The sequence below is a fragment of the Heterodontus francisci genome, unplaced genomic scaffold (genome assembly GCF_036365525.1).
Source record: "Heterodontus francisci isolate sHetFra1 unplaced genomic scaffold, sHetFra1.hap1 HAP1_SCAFFOLD_84, whole genome shotgun sequence".
In the NCBI taxonomy this organism is placed as follows: domain Eukaryota; kingdom Metazoa; phylum Chordata; class Chondrichthyes; order Heterodontiformes; family Heterodontidae; genus Heterodontus; species Heterodontus francisci.
This window is the reverse complement of record NW_027140330.1, coordinates 7661707-7687834: the sequence shown is the minus strand read 5'-3', so window position 1 is coordinate 7687834 and position 26128 is coordinate 7661707.

Here is a 26128-nt window from a genome sequence, read left to right as displayed (position 1 = left end):
ATCAGGACCCTGCCAGGTGTTTATGGGGTTTCACAGTGCATCAGGATCCTGCCAGGTGTGTATGGGGCTTCACAGTGTATCAGGATCCTGCCAGGTGTGTACGGGTTTTTCACATTATCTCAGAATCCTGCCAGGTGTGTACGGGGTTTCACAGAGGATCAGGATCCTGCAAGGTGGGTACTGGGTTTTCACAATATATCAGGATCCTGCCAGGTGTGTATGGGGGTTTCACCGTTTCTCAGGTTCCTGCCAGGTGTGTATGGGGGCTTCACAGTCTATCAGGATCCTGCCAGAAGTGAATGGGGTTTCACTGTGCATCAGGAACCTACCAGGTGTGTCCGAGGTTTTCACAGATTATCAGGCTCCTGCCAGGTGTGTATGGGGGTTTCACTGTGGATCAGGATTCTCCCAGTTGTGTACGGGGGTTTCACAGATTATCAGTATCCTGCCAGGTGTGTATGGGTGTTTCACAGTTCATCAGGATCCTGCCAGGTGTGTATGGGGTTTCACTGTGTCTCAGGATCCTGCCAGGTGTGTACGGGTTTTTCACATTATCTCAGAATCCTGCCAGGTGTGTACGGGGTTTCACAGAGGATCAGGATCCTGCAAGGTGGGTACGGGGTTTTCACAATATATCAGGATCCTGCCAGGTGTGTATGGGGGTTTCACCGTTTCTCAGGTTCCTGCCAGGTGTGTATGGGGGCTTCACAGTCTATCAGGATCCTGCCACGTGTGTATGGGTGTTTCACAGTTTATCAGGATCCAGCCAGGTGTGTATGGGGTTTTCACAGTGGATCGGGATCCTGCCAGGTGTGTATGGGGTTTTCACAGTTTATCAGGATCCTGCCAGGTGTGAATGGGGTTTCACAGTGCATCAGGATCCTGCCAGGTGTGTATGGGGTTTCACAGTGCATCAGGATCCTGCCAGGTTTGTGTGGGGTTTCACAGTGTATCAGGATCCTGCCAGGTGTGTATGGGGGTTTCACAGTGGATCGGGATCCTGCCAGGTGTTTATGGGGTTTCACAGTGCATCAGGATCCTGCCAGGTGTGTCTGGGAGTTTCACAGTGGATCAGGATCTTGCCAGGTGCGTATGGGGTTTCAGAGTGTGTCAGGATCCTGCCAGATGTGAATGGGGATTCACCGTACTTCAGGAAACTGCCAGGTGTGTATGGGGTTTCACAGTGCTTCATGATCCTGCCAGGTGTGTATGGGGTTTCACAGTTTATCAGGATCCTGTCAGGTGTGTATTGGGGTTTCACAGTGTATCAGGATCTGCAAGGTGTGTATGGGGTTTTCACAGTGCACCAGGATCCTGCCAGATGTATCTGGGGTTTCACAGTGAATCAGGATACTTCCAGGTGTGTATGGGGGTTTCACAGTGGATCAGGATCCTGCCGGATGAGAATGGGGTTTTCACAGTGTATCAGGATCCTGCCAGTTGTGTCTGGGGTTTCACATGGTATCGGGATCCTGCCAGGTGTGTTTGGGGTTTTCACAGTGGATCAGGATCCTGCCAGGCGTGCATGGGGGTTTCACAGTGTATCAGGATCCTTCCAGGTGTGTATGGGGTTTTCACAGTGTCTCACGATCCTGCCAGGTGTTTATGGGGGTTTCACAGTGGATCCGGATCCTGCCAGGTGTGTATGGGGTTTCACAGTGCATCAGGATCCTTCCAGGTATGCATGGGGTTTTCATAGTGTATCAGGAGCCTGCCAAGTGTTTATGGGGTTTCACAATGCATCAGCATCCTGCCAGGTGTGTATGGGGTTTCACAGTGCATCAGGATCCTGCCAGGTTTGTATGGGGTTTCACAGTGTATCAGGTTCCTGCCAGGTGTGTATGGGGGTTTCACAGCGGATCAGGACCCTGCCAGGTGTTTATGGGGTTTCACAGTGCATCAGGATCCTGCCAGGTGTGTATGGGGCTTCACAGTGTATCAGGATCCTGCCAGGTGTGTACGGGTTTTTCACATTATCTCAGAATCCTGCCAGGTGTGTACGGGGTTTCACAGAGGATCAGGATCCTGCAAGGTGGGTACTGGGTTTTCACAATATATCAGGATCCTGCCAGGTGTGTATGGGGGTTTCACCGTTTCTCAGGTTCCTGCCAGGTGTGTATGGGGGCTTCACAGTCTATCAGGATCCTGCCACGTGTGTATGGGGGTTTCACAGTTTATCAGGATCCTGCCAGGTGTGATTGGGGTTTCACAGTGTATCAGGATCCTGCCAGGTGTGCATGGGGGTTTCCCAGTGGATCAGGATCCTGCCACGTGTGTATCGGGGTTTCACAGTGGATCCACATCCTGCCAGGTGTGTATGGAGATTCACATTGTGTCAGGATCCTTCCATGTGTGCATGGGGTTTCACAGTGTATCAGGATCCTGCCAGATGTGAATGGGGTTTCACTGTGCATCAGGAACCTACCAGGTGTGTCCTAGGTTTTCACAGATTATCAGGCTCCTGCCAGGTGTGTATGGGGTTTCACAGTGTATCAGGATCCTGCCACGTGTGTATGGGGGTTTCACAGTGGATCAGGATTCTCCCAGTTGTGTACGGGGGTTTCACAGATTATCAGTATCCTGCCAGGTGTGTATGGGTGTTTCACAGTTCATCAGGATCCTGCCAGGTGTGTATGGGGTTTCACTGTGTCTCAGGATCCTGCCAGGTGTGTACGGGTTTTTCACATTATCTCAGAATCCTGCCAGGTGTGTACGGGGTTTCACAGAGGATCAGGATCCTGCAAGGTGGGTACGGGGTTTTCACAATATATCAGGATCCTGCCAGGTGTGTATGGGGGTTTCACCGTTTCTCAGGTTCCTGCCAGGTGTGTATGGGGGCTTCACAGTCTATCAGGATTCTGCCACGTGTGTATGGGGGTTTCACAGTTTATCAGGATCCTGCCAGGTGTGTATGGGGTTTTCACAGTGGATCGGGATCCTGCCAGGTGTGTATGGGGTTTTCACAGTTTATCAGGATCCTGCCAGGTGTGATTGGGGTTTCACAGTGTATCAGGATCCTGCCAGGTGTGCATGGGGGTTTCCCAGTGGATCAGGATCCTGCCATGTGTGTATGGGTTTTCACAGTGTATCAGGATCCTGCCACGTGTGTATCGGGGTTTCACAGTGGATCCACATCCTGCCAGGTGTGTATGGGGTTTCACATTGTGTCAGGATCCTTCCATGTGTGCATGGGGTTTCACAGTGTATCAGGATCCTGCCAGATGTGAATGGGGTTTCACTGTGCATCAGGAACCTACCAGGTGTGTCCGAGGTTTTCACAGATTATCAGGCTCCTGCCAGGTGTGTACGGGGTTTTCACAGATTATCAGGATCCTGCCAGGTGTGTATGGGTGTTTCACAGTTCATCAGAATCCTGCCAGGTGTGTATGGGGTTTTCACAGTGGATCAGGATCCTGCCAGGTGTGAACGGGGTTTCACAGAGGGTCAGGATCGTTCCAGGTACGTACGGGGATTTCACAATATATTAGGATCCTGCCAGGTGTGTACGGAGTTTCAGAGAGGATCAGGATCCTGCCAGGTGTGAACGGAGTTTTCACAATATATCAGGATCCTGCCAGGTGTGTATGGGGGTTTCACCGTTTATCAGGATCATGCCAGGTGTGTATGGGGGTTTCACAGTTTAGCAGCATCCTGTCAGGTGTGTATGGGGGTTTCACAGTTTATCAGGTTCCTGCCAGGTGTGTATGTGGTTTTCACAGTGGATCAGGATCCTGCCAGGTGTGTATGGGGTTTTCACAGTGTATCAGGATCTGCAAGGTGCGTATGGGGTTTCACAGTGCACCAGGATCCTGCCAGATTTGTCTGGGGTTTCACAGTGAATCAGGATCCTTCCAGGTGTGTGTGGGGGTTTCACAGTGGATCAGGATCCTGCCAGGTGTGTCTGGGGTTTCACAGTGTATCAGGAACCTGCCGGATGTGAATGGGGTTTTCACAGTGTATCAGGATCCTGCCAGTTGTGTATGGGGTTTCACATTGTATCGGCATCCTGCCAGGTGTGTTTGGGGTTTTCACAGAGGATCAGGATCCTGCCAGGTGTGCATGGGGGTTTCACAGTGTATCAGGATATTTCCAGGTGTGTATGGGGTTTTCACAGTGCATCACGATCCTGCCAGGTGTTTATGGGGGTTTCACAGTGGATCAGGATCCTGCCAGGTGTGTATGGGTTTACACAGTGTATCAGGATCCTTCCAGGTGTGCATGGGTTTACACAGTGTATCAGGAACCTGCCAGGTGTGTATGGGATTTTCACAGTGTATCAGGATCCTGCCAGATGTCAATGGTGTTCAACTGTGCATCAGGAAACTGCCAGGTGTGTGAGGGGTTTTCACAGTGTATCAGGCTACTGCCAGGTGTGTACGGGAGTTTTACAGATTATCAGGACCCTGCCAGGTGTATATGGGGGCTTCACAGTTCATCAGGATCCTGCCAGGTGTGCACGGGGTTTCACAGAGGATCAGGATCCTGCCAGGTGTGTACGTGTTTTTCACAATATATCAGGAGCCTGCCAGGTGTGTACGGGGTTTCACAGACGATCAGGAACCTGCAAGGTGTGTACGGGGTTTTCACAGTATATCAGGATACTGCCAGGTGTGTATGGGGTTTCACAGTGCATCAGGATCCTGCCAGGTGTTTATGGGGTTTCACAGTGTATCAAGATCCTGCCAGGTGTGTATGGGGGTTTCACAGTGAATCAGGATCCTGCCAGGTGTGTATGGGGTTTCACAGTGTATCAGGATCCTGCCACGTGTGTATGGGGGTTTCACAGTGGATCAGGATCCTGCCAGGTGTCAATGGTGTTTAACTGTGCATCAGGAAACTGCCAGGTGTGTGAGGGGTTTTCACAGTGTATCAGGCTACTGCAAGGTGTGCACGGGAGTTTCACAGATTATCAGGATCCTGCCAGGTGTATATGGGGGTTTCACAGTTCATCAGGATCCTGCCAGGTTTGCACAGGGTTTCACAGAGGATCAGGAACCTGCCAGGTGTGTACGGGTTTTTCACAATATATCAGGAGCCTGCCAGGTGTGTACGGGGTTTCACAGAGGATCAGGATCCTGCAAGGTGTGCACGGGGATTTTACATTATATTAGAATCCTGCCAGGTGTGTACGGGGGTTTCACAGATGATCAGGATCCTGCCAGGTGTTTATGGGGTTTCACAGTGCATCAGCATCCTGCCAGGTGTGTGAGGGGTTCTCACAGCGTATCAGGCTACTGCCAGGTGTGTACGGGAGTTTTACAGATTATCAGGATACTGCCAGGTGTATATGGGGGCTTCACAGTTCATCAGGATCCTGCCAGGTGTGCACGGGGTTTCACAGAGGATCAGGATCCTGCCAGGTGTGTACGTGTTTTTCACAATATATCAGGAGCCTGCCAGGTGTGTACGGGGTTTCACAGACGATCAGGAACCTGCAAGGTGTGTACGGGGTTTTCACAATATATCAGGATACTGCCAGGTGTGTATGGGGTTTCACAGTGCATCAGGATCCTGCCAGGTGTTTATGGGGTTTCACAGTGTATCAAGATCCTGCCAGGTGTGTATGGGGGTTTCACAGTGGATCAGGATCCTGCCAGGTGTGTATGGGGTTTCACAGTGTATCAGGATCCTGCCACGTGTGTATGGGGATTTCACAGTGGATCAGGATCCTGCCAGGTGTCAATGGTGTTTAACTGTGCATCAGGAAACTGCCAGGTGTGTGAGGGGTTTTCACAGCGGATCAGGATCCTGCCAGGTGTTTATGGGGTTTCACAGTGCATCAGGATCCTGCCAGGTGTGAATGGGGATTCACCGTGCATCAGGAAACTGCCAGGTGTGCATGGGGTTTCACAGTGCTTCATGATCCTGCCAGGTGTGTATGGGGTTTCACAGTTTATCAGGATCCTGTCAGGTGTGTATGGGTGTTTCACAGTGTATCAGGATCTGCAAGGTGTGTATGGGGTTTTCACAGTGCACCAGGATCCTGCCAGATGTGTCTGGGGTTTCACAGTGAATCAGGATACTTCCAGGTGTGTATGGGGGTTTCACAGTGGATCAGGATCCTGCCGGATGAGAATGGGGTTTTCACAGTGTATCAGGATCCTGCCAGTTGTGTATGGGGTTTCACATTGTATCGGGATCCTGCCAGGTGTGTTTGGGGTTTTCACAGTGGATCAGGATCCTGCCAGGTGTGCATGGGGGTTTCACAGTGTATCAGGATCCTTCCAGGTGTGTATGGGGTTTTCACAGAGTCTCACGATCCTGCCAGGTGTTTATGGGGGTCTCACATTGGATCCGGATCCTGCCAGGTGTGTATGGGGTTTCACAGTGCATCAGGATCCTTCCAGGTGTGCATGGGGTTTTCATAGTGTATCAGGATCCTGCCAAGTGTTTATGGGGTTTCACAATGCATCAGCATCCTGCCAGGTGTGTATGGGGTTTCACAGTGCATCAGGATCCTGCCAGGTTTGTATGGGGTTTCACAGTGTATCAGGTTCCTGCCAGGTGTGTATGGGGGTTTCACAGCGGATCAGGACCCTGCCAGGTGTTTATGGGGTTTCACAGTGCAACAGGATCCTGCCAGGTGTGTATGGGGCTTCACAGTGTATCAGGATCCTGCCAGGTGTGTACGGGTTTTTCACATTATCTCAGAATCCTGCCAGGTGTGTACGGGGTTTCACAGAGGATCAGGATCCTGCAAGGTGGGTACGGGGTTTTCACAATATATCAGGATCCTGCCAGGTGTGTATGGGGGTTTCACCGTTTCTCAGGTTCCTGCCAGGTGTGTATGGGGGCTTCACAGTCTATCAGGATCCTGCCACGTGTGTATGGGGGTTTCACAGTTTATCAGGATCCTGCCAGGTGTGTATGGGGTTTTCACAGTGGATCAGAATCCTGCCAGGTGTGTATGGGGTTTTCACAGTTTATCAGGATCCTGCCAGGTGTGATTGGGGTTTCACAGTGTATCAGGATCCTGCCAGGTGTGCATGGGGTTTTCACAGTGTATCAGGATCTGCAAGGTGCGTATGGGGTTTCACAGTGCACCAGGATCCTGCCAGATTTGTCTGGGGTTTCACAGTGAATCAGGATCCTTCCAGGTGTGTGTGGGGGTTTCACAGTGGATCAGGATCCTGCCAGGTGTGTCTGGGGTTTCACAGTGGATCAGGATCCTGCCAGGTGTGTACGTGTTTTTCACAATATATCAGGAGCCTGCCAGGTGTGTACGGGGTTTCACAGACGATCAGGAACCTGCAAGGTGTGTACGGGGTTTTCACAATATATCAGGATACTGCCAGGTGTGTACGGGGTTTCACAGACGATCAGGAACCTGCAAGGTGTGTACGGGGTTTTCACAATATATCAGGATACTGCCAGGTGTGTATGGGGTTTCACAGTGAATCAGGATCCTGCCAGGTGTGTATGGGGTTTCACAGTGTATCAGGATCCTGCCACGTGTGTATGGGGGTTTCACAGTGGATCAGGATCCTGCCAGGTGTCAATGGTGTTTAACTGTGCATCAGGAAACTGCCAGGTGTGTGAGGGGTTTTCACAGTGTATCAGGCTACTGCCAGGTGTGCACGGGAGTTTCACAGATTATCAGGATCCTGCCAAGTGTATATGGGGGTTTCACAGTTCATCAGGATCCTGCCAGGTTTGCACAGGGTTTCACAGAGGATCAGGAACCTGCCAGGTGTGTACGGGTTTTTCACAATATATCAGGAGCCTGCCAGGTGTGTACGGGGTTTCACAGAGGATCAGGATCCTGCAAGGTGTGCACGGGGATTTTACATTATATTAGAATCCTGCCAGGTGTGTACGGGGGTTTCACAGATGATCAGGATCCTGCCAGGTGTTTATGGGGTTTCACAGTGCATCAGCATCCTGCCAGGTGTGTGAGGGGTTTTCACAGTGTATCAGGCTACTGCCAGGTGTGTACGGGAGTTTTACAGATTATCAGGATACTGCCAGGTGTATATGGGGGCTTCACAGTTCATCAGGATCCTGCCAGGTGTGCACGGGGTTTCACAGAGGATCAGGATCCTGCCAGGTGTGTACGTGTTTTTCACAATATATCAGGAGCCTGCCAGGTGTGTACGGGGTTTCACAGACGATCAGGAACCTGCAAGGTGTGTACGGGGTTTTCACAATATATCAGGATACTGCCAGGTGTGTATGGGGTTTCACAGTGCATCAGGATCCTGCCAGGTGTTTATGGGGTTTCACAGTGTATCAAGATCCTGCCAGGTGTGTATGGGGGTTTCACAGTGGATCAGGATCCTGCCAGGTGTGTATGGGGTTTCACAGTGTATCAGGATCCTGCCACGTGTGTATGGGGGTTTCACAGTGGATCAGGATCCTGCCAGGTGTCAATGGTGTTTAACTGTGCATCAGGAAACTGCCAGGTGTGTGAGGGGTTTTCACAGCGGATCAGGATCCTGCCAGGTGTTTATGGGGTTTCACAGTGCATCAGGATCCTGCCAGGTGTGAATGGGGATTCACCGTGCATCAGGAAACTGCCAGGTGTGCATGGGGTTTCACAGTGCTTCATGATCCTGCCAGGTGTGTATGGGGTTTCACAGTTTATCAGGATCCTGTCAGGTGTGTATGGGTGTTTCACAGTGTATCAGGATCTGCAAGGTGTGTATGGGGTTTTCACAGTGCACCAGGATCCTGCCAGATGTGTCTGGGGTTTCACAGTGAATCAGGATACTTCCAGGTGTGTATGGGGGTTTCACAGTGGATCAGGATCCTGCCGGATGAGAATGGGGTTTTCACAGTGTATCAGGATCCTGCCAGTTGTGTATGGGGTTTCACATTGTATCGGGATCCTGCCAGGTGTGTTTGGGGTTTTCACAGTGGATCAGGATCCTGCCAGGTGTGCATGGGGGTTTCACAGTGTATCAGGATCCTTCCAGGTGTGTATGGGGTTTTCACAGAGTCTCACGATCCTGCCAGGTGTTTATGGGGGTTTCACCTTGGATCCGGATCCTGCCAGGTGTGTATGGGGTTTCACAGTGCATCAGGATCCTTCCAGGTGTGCATGGGGTTTTCATAGTGTATCAGGATCCTGCCAAGTGTTTATGGGGTTTCACAATGCATCAGCATCCTGCCAGGTGTGTATGGGGTTTCACAGTGCATCAGGATCCTGCCAGGTTTGTATGGGGTTTCACAGTGTATCAGGTTCCTGCCAGGTGTGTATGGGGGTTTCACAGCGGATGAGGACCCTGCCAGGTGTTTATGGGGTTTCACAGTGCAACAGGATCCTGCCAGGTGTGTATGGGGCTTCACAGTGTATCAGGATCCTGCCAGGTGTGTACGGGTTTTTCACATTATCTCAGAATCCTGCCAGGTGTGTACGGGGTTTCACAGAGGATCAGGATCCTGCAAGGTGGGTACGGGGTTTTCACAATATGTCAGGATCCTGCCAGGTGTGTATGGGGGTTTCACCGTTTCTCAGGTTCCTGCCAGGTGTGTATGGGGGCTTGACAGTCTATCAGGATCCTGCCACGTGTGTATGGGGGTTTCACAGTTTATCAGGATCCTGCCAGGTGTGTGAGGGGTTTTCACAGCGGATCAGGATCCTGCCAGGTGTTTATGGGGCTTCACAGTGCATCAGGATCCTGCCAGGTGTGAATGGGGATTCACCCTGCATCAGGAAACTGCCAGGTGTGCATGGGGTTTCACAGTGCTTCATGATCCTGCCAGGTGTGTATGGGGTTTCACAGTTTATCAGGATCCTGTCAGGTGTGTATGGGTGTTTCACAGTGTATCAGGATCTGCAAGGTGTGTATGGGGTTTTCACAGTGCACCAGGATCCTGCCAGATGTGTCTGGGGTTTCACAGTGAATCAGGATACTTCCAGGTGTGTATGGGGGTTTCACAGTGGATCAGGATCCTGCCGGATGAGAATGGGGTTTTCACAGTGTATCAGGATCCTGCCAGTTGTGTATGGGGTTTGACATTGTATCGGGATCCTGCCAGGTGTGTTTGGGGTTTTCACAGTGGATCAGGATCCTGCCAGGTGTGCATGGGGGTTTCACAGTGTATCAGGATCCTTCCAGGTGTGTATGGGGTTTTCACAGAGTCTCACGATCCTGCCAGGTGTTTATGGGGGTTTCACCTTGGATCCGGATCCTGCCAGGTGTGTATGGGGTTTCACAGTGCATCAGGATCCTTCCAGGTGTGCATGGGGTTTTCATAGTGTATCAGGATCCTGCCAAGTGTTTATGGGGTTTCACAATGCATCAGCATCCTGCCAGGTGTGTATGGGGTTTCACAGTGCATCAGGATCCTGCCAGGTTTGTATGGGGTTTCACAGTGTATCAGGTTCCTGCCAGGTGTGTATGGGGGTTTCACAGCGGATGAGGACCCTGCCAGGTGTTTATGGGGTTTCACAGTGCAACAGGATCCTGCCAGGTGTGTATGGGGCTTCACAGTGTATCAGGATCCTGCCAGGTGTGTACGGGTTTTTCACATTATCTCAGAATCCTGCCAGGTGTGTACGGGGTTTCACAGAGGATCAGGATCCTGCAAGGTGGGTACGGGGTTTTCACAATATATCAGGATCCTGCCAGGTGTGTATGGGGGTTTCACCGTTTCTCAGGTTCCTGCCAGGTGTGTATGGGGGCTTGACAGTCTATCAGGATCCTGCCACGTGTGTATGGGGGTTTCACAGTTTATCAGGATCCTGCCAGGTGTGTATGGGGTTTTCACAGTGGATCAGGATCCTGCCAGGTGTGTATGGGGTTTTCACAGTTTATCAGGATCCTGCCAGGTGTGATTGGGGTTTCACAGTGTATCAGGATCCTGCCAGGTGTGCATGGGGGTTTCCCAGTGGATCAGGATCCTGCCATGTGTGTATGGGTTTTCACAGTGTATCAGGATCCTGCCACGTGTGTATCGGGGTTTCACAGTGGATCCACATCCTGCCAGGTGTGTATGGGGTTTCACATTGTGTCAGGATCCTTCCATGTGTGCATGGGGTTTCACAGTGTATCAGGATCCTGCCAGATGTGAATGGGGTTTCACTGTGCATCAGGAACCTACCAGGTGTGTACGGGGTTTTCACAGATTATCAGGCTCCTGCCAGGTGTGTACGGGGGTTTCACAGATTATCAGGATCCTGCCAGGTGTGTATGGGTGTTTCACAGTTCATCAGGATCCTGCCAGGTGTGTTTGGGGTTTTCACAGTGGATCAGGATCCTGCCAGGTGTGAACGGGGTTTCACAGAGGGTCAGGATCGTTCCAGGTACGTACGGGGATTTCACAATATATTAGGATCCTGCCAGGTGTGTACGGAGTTTCAGAGAGGATCAGGATCCTGCCAGGTGTGAACGGAGTTTTCAAAATATATCAGGATCCTGCCAGGTGTGTATGGGGGTTTCACCGTTTATCAGGATCATGCCAGGTGTGTATGGGGGTTTCACTGTTTAGCAGCATCCTGTCAGGTGTGTATGGGGGTTTCACAGTTTATCAGGTTCCTGCCAGGTGTGTATGTGGTTTTCACAGTGGATCAGGATCCTGCAAGGTGTGTATGGGGTTTTCACAGTGTATCAGGATCTGCAAGGTGTGTATGGGGTTTCACAGTGCACCAGGATCCTGCCAGATTTGGCTGGGGTTTCACAGTGAATCAGGATCCTTCCAGGTGTGTGTGGGGGTTTCACAGTGGATCAGGATCCTGCCAGGTGTGTCTGGGGTTTCACAGTGTATCAGGAACCTGCCGGATGTGAATGGGGTTTTCACAGTGTATCAGGATCCTGCCAGTTGTGTATGGGGTTTCACATTGTATCGGCATCCTGCCAGGTGTGTTTGGGGTTTTCACAGTGGATCAGGATCCTGCCAGGTGTGCATGGGGGTTTCACAGTGTATCAGGATCTTTCCAGGTGTGTATGGGGTTTTCACAGTGCATCACGATCCTGCCAGGTGTTTATGGGGGTTTCACAGTGGATCAGGATCCTGCCAGGTGTGTATGGGTTTACACAGTGTATCAGGATCCTTCCAGGTGTGCATGGGGTTTTCACAGTGTATCAGGATCCTGCAAGGTGTTTATGTGGTTTCACAGTGTATCAGGAACCTGCCAGGTGTGTATGGGATTTTCACAGTGTATCAGGATCCTGCCAGATGTCAATGGTGTTCAACTGTGCATCAGGAAACTGCCAGGTGTGTGAGGGGTTTTCACAGTGTATCAGGCTACTGCCAGGTGTGTACGGGAGTTTTACAGATTATCAGGATTCTGCCAGGTGTATATGGGGGCTTCACAGTTCATCAGGATCCTGCCAGGTGTGCACGGGGTTTCACAGAGGATCAGGATCCTGCCAGGTGTGTACGTGTTTTTCACAATATATCAGGAGCCTGCCAGGTGTGTACGGGGTTTCACAGACGATCAGGAACCTGCAAGGTGTGTACGGGGTTTTCACAATATATCAGGATACTGCCAGGTGTGTATGGGGTTTCACAGTGCATCAGGATCCTGCCAGGTGTTTATGGGGTTTCACAGTGTATCAAGATCCTGCCAGGTGTGTATGGGGGTTTCACAGTGGATCAGGATCCTGCCAGGTGTGTATGGGGTTTCACAGTGTATCAGGATCCTGCCACGTGTGTATGGGGGTTTCACAGTGGTTCAGGATCCTGCCAGGTGTCAATGGTGTTTAACTGTGCATCAGGAAACTGCCAGGTGTGTGAGGGGTTTTCACAGTGTATCAGGCTACTGCCAGGTGTGCACGGGAGTTTCACAGATTATCAGGATCCTGCCAGGTGTATATGGGGGTTTCACAGTTCATCAGGATCCTGCCAGGTTTGCACAGGGTTTCACAGAGGATCAGGAACCTGCCAGGTGTGTACGGGTTTTTCACAATATATCAGGAGCCTGCCAGGTGTGTACGGGGTTTCACAGAGGATCAGGATCCTGCAAGGTGTGCACGGGGTTTTCACATTATATTGGAATCCTGCCAGGTGTGTACGGGGGTTTCACAGATGATCAGAATCCTGCCAGGTGTTTATGGGGTTTCACAGTGCATCAGCATCCTGCCAGGTGTGTATGGGGTTTCACAGTGCATCAGGATCCTGCCAGGTTTGTATGGGGTTTCACAGTGTATCAGGATCCTGCCAGGTGTGTATGGGGGTTTCACAGCGGATCAGGATCCTGCCAGGTGTTTATGGGGATTCACCGTGCATCAGGAAACTGCCAGGTGTGCATGGGGTTTCACAGTTTAGCAGGATCCTGTCAGGTGTGTATGGGGGTTTCACAGTTTATCAGGTTCCTGCCAGGTGTGTATGTGGTTTTCACAGTGGATCAGGATCCTGCCAGGTGTGTATGGGGTTTTCACAGTGTATCAGGATCTGCAAGGTGTGTATGGGGTTTTCACAGTGCACCAGGATCCTGCCAGATGTGTTTGGGGTTTCACAGTGAATCAGGATACTTCCAGGTGTGTATGGAGGTTTCACAGTGGATCAGGATCCTGCCAGGTGTGTCTGGGGTTTCACAGTGTATCAGGATCCTGCCGGATGAGAACAAAGAACAAAGATAATTACAGCACAGGAACAGGCCCTTCGGCCCTCCAAGCCTGCGCCGATCTAGAGCCTCTCTCTAAACATGTCGCCTATTTTCTAAGCTTATGTATCTCTTTTCTTCCTGCCCATTCATGTATCTGTCTCGATACATCTTAAAAGACTCCATCGTGCCCGCATCTACCACCTCCGCTGGCAATGCGTTCCAGGTGCCCACCACCCTCTGCGTAAAGAACTTTCCACGCATATCCCCCCTAAACGTTTCCCCTTTCACTTTGAATTCGTGTCCTCTAGTAATTGAAACCCCCACTCTGGGAAAAAGCTTCTTGCTATCCACCCTGTCTATACCTCTCATGATTTTGTACACCTCAATCAGGTCCCCCCTCAACCTCCGTCTTTCTAATGAAAATAATCCTAATCTACTCAACCTCTCTTCATAGCTAGCGCCCTCCATACCAGGCAACATCCTGGTGAACCTCCTCTGCACCCTCTCCAAAGCATCCACATCCTTTTGATAATGTGGCGACCAGAACTGTACGCAATATTCCAAATGTGGCCGAACCAAAGTCCTATCCAACTGTAACATGACCTGCCAACTCTTGTACTCAATGCCCCGTCCGATGAAGGAAAGCATGCCGTATGCCTTCTTGACCACTCTATTTACCTGCGTTGCCACCTTCAGGGAACAGTGGACCTGAACACCCAAATCTCTCTGGACATCAATTTTCCCCAGGACTTTTCCATTTACTGCATAGTTCACTCTTGAATTGGATCTTCCAAAATGCATCACCTCGCATTTGCCCTGATTGAACTCCATCTGCCATTTCTCTGCCCAACTCTCCAATCTATCTATATTCTGCTGTATTCTCTGACAGTCCCCTTCACTATCTGCTACTCCACCAATCTTAGTGACGTCTGCAAATTTGCTAATCAGTCCACCTATACTTTCCTCCAAATCATTAATGTATATCACTCTATGTGTATGGGGTTTTCACAGTGCACCAGAATCCTGCCAGATGTGTCTGGGGTTTCACAGTGAATCAGGAACCTGCCAGGTGTGCCGGGGAGTTTCACAGTGGATCAGGATCTTTCCAGGTGTGTATGAGGTTTCACAGTGTGTCAGGATCCGGCCAGATGTGAATGGGGATTCACTGTGCATCAGGAAACTGCCAGGTGAGTTTGGGGTTTCACAGTGCATCATGATCCTGCCAGCTGTGTATGGGGTTTCACAGTGTATCAGGATCCTGCCAGATGTGAATGGGGTTTCACTGTGCATCAGGAACCTGCCAGGTGTGTATGGGATTTCAAAGTGCATCAGGATAATGCCAGGTGTGTATGGGGTTTCACAGTGTATCAGGATCCTGCCAGTTGTGCATGGGGTTTCACAGTGGATCAGGATCCTGCCAGGTGTTTATGGGGTTTCACAGTGCATCAGGATACTGCCAGGTGTGTATGGGGTGTCACAGCGTATCAGGATCCTGCCAGGTGTGTCTTGGGGTTTCACAGTGGATCAGGATGCTGCCAGGTGTGTAAGGGGTTTCACAGTGTATCAGGATCCTGCCACGTGTGTATGAGGTTTTCACAGTGGATCAGGATCCTGCCAGGTGTGTATGGGTTTTCACAGTGTGTCAGGATCCTGCCAGATGTGAATGGGATTTCACTGTGCTTCAGGAACCTGCCAGGTGTGTACGGGATTTCACTGCGCATCAGGCTCCTGCCAGGTGTGTACGGGGTTTTCACAGATTATCAGGATTCTGCCAGGTGTGTATGGGGTTTCACAGTGCATCAGGATCCTGCCAGGTGTTTATGGGGTTTCACAGTGTATCAAGATCCTGCCAGGTGTGTATGGGGGTTTCACAGTGGATCAGGATCCTGCCAGGTGTGTATGGGGTTTCACAGTGTATCAGGATCCTGCCACGTGTGTATGGGGGTTTCACAGTGGATCAGGATCCTGCCAGGTGTCAATGGTGTTTAACTGTGCATCAGGAAACTGCCAGGTGTGTGAGGGGTTTTCACAGTGTATCAGGCTACTGCCAGGTGTGTACGGGAGTTTCACAGATTATCAGGATCCTGCCAGGTGTATATGGGGGTTTCACAGTTCATCAGGATCCTGCCAGGTTTGCACAGGGTTTCACAGAGGATCAGGAACCTGCCAGGTGTGTACGGGTTTTTCACAATATATCAGGAGCCTGCCAGGTGTGTACGGGGTTTCACAGAGGATCAGGATCCTGCAAGGTGTGCACGGGGTTTTCACATTATATTAGAATCCTGCCAGGTGTGTACGGGGGTTTCACAGATGATCAGGATCCTGCCAGGTGTTTATGGGGTTTCACAGTGCATCAGCATCCTGCCAGGTGTGTATGGGGTTTCACAGTGCATCAGGATCCTGCCAGGTTTGTATGGGGTTTCACAGTGTATCAGGATCCTGCCAGGTGTGTATGGGGGTTTCACAGCGGATCAGGATCCTGCCAGGTGTTTATGGGGTTTCACAGTGCATCAGGATCCTGCCAGGTGTGTATGGGGTGTCACAGTGGATCAGGTTCCTGCCAGGTGTGTCTGAAAGTTTCACAGTGGATCAGGATCTTGCCAGGTGTGTATGGGGTTTCACAGTGTGTCAGGATCCTGCCAGATGTGAATGGGGATTCACCGTGCATCAGGAAACTGCCAGGTGTGCATGGGGTTTCACAGTTTAGCAGGATCCTGTCAGGTGTGTATGGGGGTTTCACAGTTTATCAGGTTCCTGCCAGGTGTGTATGTGGTTTTCACAGTGGATCAGGATCCTGCCAGGTGTGTATGGGGTTTTCACAGTGTATCAGGATCTGCAAGGTGTGTATGGGGTTTTCACAGTGCACCAGGATCCTGCCAGATGTGTCTGGGGTTTCACAGTGAATCAGGATACTTCCAGGTGTGTTTGGGGGTTTCACAGTGGATCAGGATCCTGCCAGGTGTGTCTGGGGTTTCACAGTGTATCAGGATCCTGCCGTATGAGAACAAAGAACAAAGATAATTACAGCACAGGAACAGGCCCTTCGGCCCTCCAAGCCTGCGCCGATCTAGAGCCTCTCTCTAAACATGTCGCCTATTTTCTAAGCTTATGTATCTCTTTTCTTCCTGCCCATTCATGTATCTGTCTCGATACATTTTAAAAGACTCCATCGTGCCCGCATCTACCACCTCCGCTGGCAATGCGTTCCAGGTGCCCACCACCCTCTGCGTAAAGAACTTTCCACGCATATCCCCCCTAAACGTTTCCCCTTTCACTTTGAATTCGTGTCCTCTAGTAATTGAAACCCCCACTCTGGGAAAAAGCTTCTTGCTATCCACCCTGTCTATACCTCTCATGATTTTGTACACCTCAATCAGGTCCCCCCTCAACCTCCGTCTTTCTAATGAAAATAATCCTAATCTACTCAACCTCTCTTCATAGCTAGCGCCCTCCATACCAGGCAACATCCTGGTGAACCTCCTCTGCACCCTCTCCAAAGCATCCACATCCTTTTGATAATGTGGCGACCAGAACTGTACGCAGTATTCCAAATGTGGCCGAACCAAAGTCCTATCCAACTGTAACATGACCTGCCAACTCTTGTACTCAATGCCCCGTCCGATGAAGGAAAGCATGCCGTATGCCTTCTTGACCACTCTATTTACCTGCGTTGCCACCTTCAGGGAACAGTGGACCTGAACACCCAAATCTCTCTGGACATCAATTTTCCCCAGGACTTTTCCATTTACTGCATAGTTCACTCTTGAATTGGATCTTCCAAAATGCATCACCTCGCATTTGCCCTGATTGAACTCCATCTGCCATTTCTCTGCCCAACTCTCCAATCTATCTATATTCTGCTGTATTCTCTGACAGTCCCCTTCACTATCTGCTACTCCACCAATCTTAGTGACGTCTGCAAATTTGCTAATCAGTCCACCTATACTTTCCTCCAAATCATTAATGTATATCACTCTATGTGTATGGGGTTTTCACAGTGCACCAGAATCCTGCCAGATGTGTCTGGGGTTTCACAGTGAATCAGGAACCTGCCAGGTGTGCCGGGGAGTTTCACAGTGGATCAGGATCTTTCCAGGTGTGTATGAGGTTTCACAGTGTGTCAGGATCCTGCCAGATGTGAATGGGGATTCACTGTGCATCAGGAAACTGCCAGGTGAGTATGGGGTTTCACAGTGCATCATGATCCTGCCAGCTGTGTATGGGGTTTCACAGTGTATCAGGATCCTGCCAGATGTGAATGGGGTTTCACTGTGCATCAGGAACCTGCCAGGTGTGTATGGGGTTTCACAGTGCATCAGGATAATGCCAGGTGTGTATGGGGTTTCACAGTGTATCAGGATCCTGCCAGGTGTGCATGGGGGTTTCACAGTGGATCAGGATCCTGCCAGGTGTTTATGGGGTTTCACAGTGCATCAGGATACTGCCAGGTGTGTATGGGGTGTCACAGCGTATCAGGATCCTGCCAGGTGAGTCTTGGGGTTTCACAGTGGATCAGGATGCTGCCAGGTGTGTAAGGGGTTTCACAGTGTATCAGGATCCTGCCACGTGTGTATGAGGTTTTCACAGTGGATCAGGATCCTGCCAGGTGTGTATGGGGTTTCACAGTGTGTCAGGATCCTGCCAGATGTGAATGGGATTTCACTGTGCTTCAGGAACCTGCCAGGTGTGTACGGGATTTCACTGCGCATCAGGCTCCTGCCAGGTGTGTACGGGGGTTTCACAGATTATCAGGATTCTGCCAGGTGTGTTTGGGGGTTTCACTGTTCATCAGGTCCTGCCAGGTGTGTACGGGGTTTAACAGAGGATCAGGATCCTGCCAGGTGTGTACTGGGTATTCACAATATACCAGGATCCTGCCAGGTGTGTACAGGGTTTCACAGAGGTTCAGGATTCTGCATGGTGTGCTGGGTTTTCACAATATATCAGGATACTGACAGGTGTGTATGGGGGTTTCACCGTTTATCAAGATCCTGCCAGGTCTGTATGGGTGTTTCACAGTGGATCAGTATCCTGCCAGGTGTGTATGGGGTTTTCACAGTTTAACAGGATCCTGCCAGGTGTGTATGGGGTTTTCACAGTGGATCAGGATCCTGCCAGGTGTGTATGGGGGTTTCACAGTGGATCAGGATCCTGCCAGGTGTGTATGGGGGTTTCACAGTGGATCAGGATCCTGCCAGGTGTTTATGGGGTTTCACAGTGTATCAGGATCCTGCCAGGTGTATATTGGGTTTTCACAGTTTATCTGGATCCTGCCAGGTATGGATGGGATTTTCACACTGGATCAGGATCCTGCCAGGTGTGTATGGGGTTTTCACAGTGCATCAGGATCTGCCAGGTGTGTATGGAGCTTCACAGTGTATCAGGATCCTGCCAGGTGTTTATGGGGTTTTCACAGAGTATCAGGATCTGCCAGATGTGTATGGAGTTTCACTGTGCATCAGGAACCTGCCATGTGTGTCTGGGGTTTCACAGTGCATCAGGATAATGCCAGGTGTGTATGGGGTTTCACAGTGTATCAGGATCCTGCCAGGTGTGTATGGGGGTTTCACAGTGGATCAGGATCCTGCCAGGTGTTTATGGGGTTTCACAGTGCATCAGGATACTGCCAGGTGTGTATGGGGTGTCACAGCGTATCAGGATCCTGCCAGGTGTGTATGGGGGTTTCACAGTGGATCAGGATCCTGCCAGGTGTGTATGGGGTTTCACAGTGTGTCAGGATCCTGCCAGATGTGAATGGGGTTTCACTGTGCTTCAGGAACCTGCCAGGTGTGTACGGGGTTTCACTGTGTATCAGGCTCCAGCCAGGTGTTTACGGCGGTTTCACAGATTATCAGGATTTTGCCAGGTGTGCATGGGGGTTTCACTGTTCATCAGGATCCTGCCAGGTGTGTACGGGGTTTCACAGAGGATCAGGATCCTGCCAGGTGTGTACGAGGTTTTCACAATACACCAGGATCCTGCCAAGTGTGTACAGGGTTTCACAGAGGATCAGGATCCTGCAAGGTGTGCGGGGTTTTCACAATATATCAGGATACTGACAGGTGTGTATGGGGGTTTCACCGTTTATCAAGATCCTGCCAGGTGTGTATGGGGTTTTCACAGTGGATCAGTATCCTGCCAGGTGTGTATGGGGTTTTCACAGTTTTTCAGGATCCTGCCAGGTGTGTATGGGGTTTTCACAGTGGATCAGGATCCTGCCAGGTGTGTATGGGGGTTTCAAAGTGGATCAGGATCCTGCCAGGTGTGTATGGGGGTTTCACAGTGGATCAGGATCCTGCCAGGTGTGTATGGGGTTTCACAGTGTATCAGGATCCTGCCAGGTGTGTATTGGGTTTTCACAGTTTATCTGGATCCTGCCAGGTATGTATGGGGTTTTCACACTGGATCAGGATCCTGCCAGGTCTTTATGGGGTTTTCACAGAGCACCAGGATCCAGCCAGATGTGTCTGGGGTTTCACAGTATATCAGGATCGTTCCAGGTGTGATTGGGGTTTCACAGTGTGTCAGGATCCTTCCAGGTGTGTATGGGGTTTCACAGTGTATCAGGATCCTGCCATATGTGAGTGGGGTTTCACTGTGCATCAGGAACCTACCAGGTGTGTTCGGGGTTTTCACAGATTATCGGGCTCCTGCCAGTTGTGTATGGGGGTTACACAGTTCATCAGGATCCTGCCAGGTGTGTATGGGATTTTCACAGTGGATCAGGATCCTGCCAGGTGTGAACGGGGTTTCACAGAGGATCAGCATCCTGCCAGGTGTGTACGGGGTTTTCACAATATATCAGGATCCTGCCAGGTGTGTTCGGGGTTTCACAGTTTGTCCAGTTTCTGCCAGGTGTGTGGGGTTTTCACAGTGGATCAGGATCCTGCCAGGTGTGTATGGGGTTTTCACAGTGTATCAGGATCTGCAAGGTGTGTATTGGGTTTTCACAGTGCACCAGGATCCTTCCAGATGTGTCTGGGGTTTCACAGTGTATCAGGATCCTTCCAGGTATGTATGGTGGTTTCCCAGTGGATCAGGTTCCTGCCGGATGTGAATGGGGTTTTCACAGTGCATCAGGATCCTGCCAGGTGTGTTTCGGGGTTTCACAGTGTATCAGGATACTTCCATTTGTATATGGGGTTTTTACAGTGTATCAGAAACCTGCCGGGTGTGTATGGGGGTTTCACAGTGTATCAGGATCCAGCCAGGTGTTTATGGGGTTTCACAGTGCATCAGGGTCCTGCCAGGTGTGTATGGGGTTTCACAGTGCATCAGGATCCTGCCAGGTGTGTATGGGGTTTCACAGTGTATAAGGATCCTGCCAGGTTAGTATGGGGATTTCACTGTGGATCCGTATCCTGCCAGGTGTGTATGGGGTTTCACAGTGTATCAGGATCCTGCCACGTGTGCATGGGGGTTTCACAGTGGATCAGGATCCTGCCAGGTGTGTATGGGGTTTCACAGTGCATCAGGAACCTGCCAGCTGTGTTTGGGATTTTCACAGTGTATCAGGATCCTGCCAGATGTCAACGGTGTATAACTGTGCATCAGGAAACTGCCAGGTGTGTAAGGGGTTTTCACAGTGTATCAGGCTACTGCCAGGTGTGTACGGGATTTTCACAGATTATCAGGATCGTGCCAGTTGTATATGGGGGTTTCACAGTTCATCAGGATCCTGACAGGTGTGCAAAGTGTTTCACAGAGGATCAGGATCCTGCCAGGTGTGTACGGGGTTTTCACAATATATCAGGGGCCTGCAAGGTGTGTATGGGGTTTCATAGAGGATCAGGATCCTGCAAGATGTGTACGGGGTTTTCACAATATATCAGGATACTGCCAGGTGTGTATGGGGTTTCACAGTGCATCAGGATCCTGCCAGGTGTGTATGGGGTTTCACTGTGTATCAAGATCCTGCCAGGTGTGTATGGGGGTTTCACAGTGGATCAGGATCCTGCCAGGTGTGTATGGGGTTTCACAGTCTATCAGGATCCTGCCACGTGTGTATGGGGGTTTCACAGTGGATCAGGATCCTGCCAGGTGTGTATGGGGTTTCACAGTGTATCAGGATCCTGCCAGGTGTGTATGGGGTTTCACAGTGTTTAAGTACCCTGCCAGATGTGAATAGGGTTTCACTGTGCATCAGGAACCTGCCAGGTGTGTTCGGTGTTTTCACAGTGCATCAGTCTCTTGCCAGGTGTGTACGGGGGTTTCACAGATGATCAGGATCCTGCCAGGTGTTTATGGGGTATTCACAGTTCATCAGGATCCTGCCAGGTGTGTATGGGGTTTCACAGAGGATCAGGATCCTGCCAGGTGTATACGGGTTTTTCACAATATATCAGAATCCTGCCAGATGTGTACGGGGTTTCACAAAGGATCAGGATCCTGCAAGGTGTGTACGGGCCTTTCACAATATATCAGGAACCTGCGAGGTGTGTACGGGGTTTCACTGTGTATCAGGCTCCAGCCAGGTGTTTACGGCGGTTTCACAGATTATCTGGATTTTGCCAGGTGTGCATGGGGGTTTCACTGTTCATCAGGATCCTGCCAGGTGTGTACGGGGTTTCACAGAGGATCAGGATCCTGCCAGGTGTGTACGAGGTTTTCACAATACACCAGGATCCTGCCAAGTGTGTACAGGGTTTCACAGAGGATCAGGATCCTGCAAGGTGTGCGGGGTTTTCACAATATATCAGGATACTGACAGGTGTGATTGGGGGTTTCACCGTTTATCAAGATCCTGCCAGGTGTGTATGGGGTTTTCACAGTGGATCAGTATCCTGCCAGGTGTGTATGGGGTTTTCACAGTTTTTCAGGATCCTGCCAGATGTGTATGGGGTTTTCACAGTGGATCAGGATCCTGCCAGGTGTGTATGGGGGTTTCAAAGTGGATCAGGATCCTGCCAGGTGTGTATGGGGGTTTCACAGTGGATCAGGATCCTGCCAGGTGTGTATGGGGTTTCACAGTGTATCAGGATCCTGCCAGGTGTGTATTGGGTTTTCACAGTTTATCTGGATCCTGCCAGGTATGTATGGGGTTTTCACACTGGATCAGGATCCTGCCAGGTCTTTATGGGGTTTTCACAGAGCACCAGGATCCAGCCAGATGTGTCTGGGGTTTCACAGTATATCAGGATCGTTCCAGGTGTGATTGGGGTTTCACAGTGTATCAGGATCCTTCCAGGTGTGTATGGGGTTTCACAGTGTATCAGGATCCTGCCATATGTGAGTGGGGTTTCACTGTGCATCAGGAACCTACCAGGTGTGTTCGGGGTTTTCACAGATTATCGGGCTCCTGCCAGTTGTGTATGGGGGTTACACAGTTCATCAGGATCCTGCCAGGTGTGTATGGGATTTTCACAGTGGATCAGGATCCTGCCAGGTGTGAACGGGGTTTCACAGAGGATCAGCATCCTGCCAGGTGTGTGGGGTTTTCACAGTGGATCAGGATCCTGCCAGGTGTGTATGGGGTTTTCACAGTGTATCAGGATATGCAAGGTGTGCATTGGGTTTTCACAGTGCACCAGGATCCTTCCAGATGTGTCTGGGGTTTCACAGTGTATCAGGATCCTTCCAGGTATGTATGGTGGTTTCCCAGTGGATCAGGTTCCTGCCGGATGTGAATGGGGTTTTCACAGTGCATCAGGATCCTGCCAGGTGTGTTTCGGGGTTTCACAGTGTATCAGGATACTTCCATTTGTATATGGGGTTTTTACAGTGTATCAGAAACCTGCCGGGTGTGTATGGGGGTTTCACAGTGTATCAGGATCCAGCCAGGTGTTTATGGGGTTTCACAGTGCATCAGGATCCTGCCAGGTGTGTATGGGGTTTCACAGTGCATCAGGATCCTGCCAGGTGTGTATGGGGTTTCACAGTGTATAAGGATCCTGCCAGGTTAGTATGGGGATTTCACTGTGGATCCGTATCCTGCCAGGTGTGTATGGGGTTTCACAGTGTATCAGGATCCTGCCACGTGTGCATGGGGGTTTCACAGTGGATCAGGATCCTGCCAGGTGTGTATGGGGTTTCACAGTGCATCAGGAACCTGCCAGCTGTGTTTGGGATTTTCACAGTGTATCAGGATCCTGCCAGATGTCAACGGTGTATAACTGTGCATCAGGAAACTGCCAGGTGTGTAAGGGGTTTTCACAGTGTATCAGGCTACTGCCAGGTGTGTACGGGATTTTCACAGATTATCAGGATCGTGCCAGTTGTATATGGGGGTTTCACAGTTCATCAGGATCCTGACAGGTGTGCAAAGGGTTTCACAGAGGATCAGGATCCTGCCAGGTGTGTACGGGGTTTTCACAATATATCAGGAGCCTGCAAGGTGTGTATGGGGTTTCATAGAGGATCAGGATCCTGCAAGATGTGTACGGGGTTTTCACAATATATCAGGATACTGCCAGGTGTGTATGGGGTTTCACAGTGCATCAGGATCCTGCCAGGTGTGTATGGGGTTTCACTGTGTATCAAGATCCTGCCAGGTGTGTATGGGGGTTTCACAGTGGATCAGGATCCTGCCAGGTGTGTATGGGGTTTCACAGTCTATCAGGATCCTGCCACGTGTGTATGGGGGTTTCACAGTGGATCAGGATCCTGCCAGGTGTGTATGGGGTTTCACAGTGTATCAGGATCCTGCCAGGTGTGTATGGGGTTTCACAGTGTTTAAGTACCCTGCCAGATGTGAATAGGGTTTCACTGTGCATCAGGAACCTGCCAGGTGTGTTCGGTGTTTTCACAGTGCATCAGTCTCTTGCCAGGTGTGTACGGGGGTTTCACAGATGATCAGGATCCTGCCAGGTGTTTATGGGGTATTCACAGTTCATCAGGATCCTGCCAGGTGTGTATGGGGTTTCACAGAGGATCAGGATCCTGCCAGGTGTATACAGGTTTTTCACAATATATCAGAATCCTGCCAGATGTGTACGGGGTTTCACAAAGGATCAGGATCCTGCAAGGTGTGTACGGGCCTTTCACAATATATCAGGATCCTGCCAGGTGTGTATGGGGGTTTCACCGTTTCTCAGGTTCCTGCCAGGTGTGTATGGGGGTTTCACATTCTATCAGGACCCTGCCACGTTTGTATGGGGGTTTACAGTTTATCAGGAACCTGCCAGGTGTGTTTGGGGTTTTCTCAGTGGGTCAGGATCCTGCCAGGTGTGTATGGGGTTTTCACAGTTTGTCAGGATCCTGCCAGGTGTGAACGGGGTTTCACAGAGGGTCAGGATTGTTCCAGGTACGTACGGGGATTTCAAAATATATTAGGATCCTGCCAGGTGTGTACGGAGTTTCAGAGAGGATCAGGATCCTGCCAGGTGTGTACGGAGTTTTCACAATATATCATGATCCTGCCAGGTGTGTATGGGGGTTTCACCGTTTATCAGCATCATGCCAGGTGTGTATGGGGGTTTCACAGTTTAGCAGGATCCTGTCAGGTGTGTATGGGGGTTTCACAGTTTATCAGGTTCCTGCCAGGTGTGTATGTGGTTTTCACAGGGGATCAGTATCCTGCCAGGTGTGTATGGGGTTTTCACAGTGTATCAGGATCTGCAAGGTGTGTATGGGGTTTTCACAGTGCACCAGGATCCTGCCAGGTGTGTATGGGGTGACACAGTGAATCAGGATCCTTCCAGGTGTGTATAGGGGTTTCACAGTGGATCAGGATCCTGCCAGGTGTGTCTGGGGTTTCACAGTGGATCAGGATCCTGCCAGGTGTGTCTGGGGTTTCACAGTGTATCAGGATCCTGCCGGATGTGAATGGGATTTTCACAGTGTATCAGGATCCTGCCAGGTGTGTATAGGGTTTCACATTGTATCGGGATCCTGCCAGGTGTGTTTGGGGTTTTCACAGTGGATCAGGATCCTGCCAGGTGTGCATGGGTGTTTCACAGTGTATCAGGATCCTTCCAGGTGTGTATGGGGTCTTCACAGTGTATCAAGATCATGACAGGTGTGTATGGGGGTTTCACAGTGGATCAGGATCCTGCCAGGTGTGTATGGGGTTTCACAGTGTATCAGGATCCTTCCAGGTGTGCATGGGGTTTTCACAGTGTATCAGGATCCTTCCAGGTGTGTATGGGGTCTTCACAGTGTATCAAGATCATGCCAGGCGTGTATGGGCGTTTCACAGTGGATCAGGATCCTGCCAGGTGTGTATGGAGGTTTCACAGCGGATCTGGATCCTGCCAGGAGTTTATGGGTTTTCACAATGCATCAGGTTCCTGCCAGGTGTTAATGGGGTGTCACAGTGTATCAGGATCCTGCCAGGTGTGTCTGGGAGTTTCTCAGTGGATCAGGATCTTGCCAGGTGTCTATGTGGTTTCACAGTGTGTCAGGATCCTGCCAGATGTGAATGGGGATTCACTGTGCATCAGGAAACTGCCAGGTGTGTATGGGGTTTCACAGTGCATCATGATCCTGCCAGGAGTGAATGGGGATTCACTGTGCATCAGGAAACTGCCAGGTGTGTATGGGGTTTCACAGTGCATCATGATCCTGCCAGGTGTGTATGGGGTTTCACAGTGTATCAGGATAATGCCAGGTGTGTATGGGGTTTCACAGTGTATCAGGATCCTGCCCGGTGTGTATGGGGGTTTCACAGTGGATCAGGATCCTGCCAGGTGTTTATGG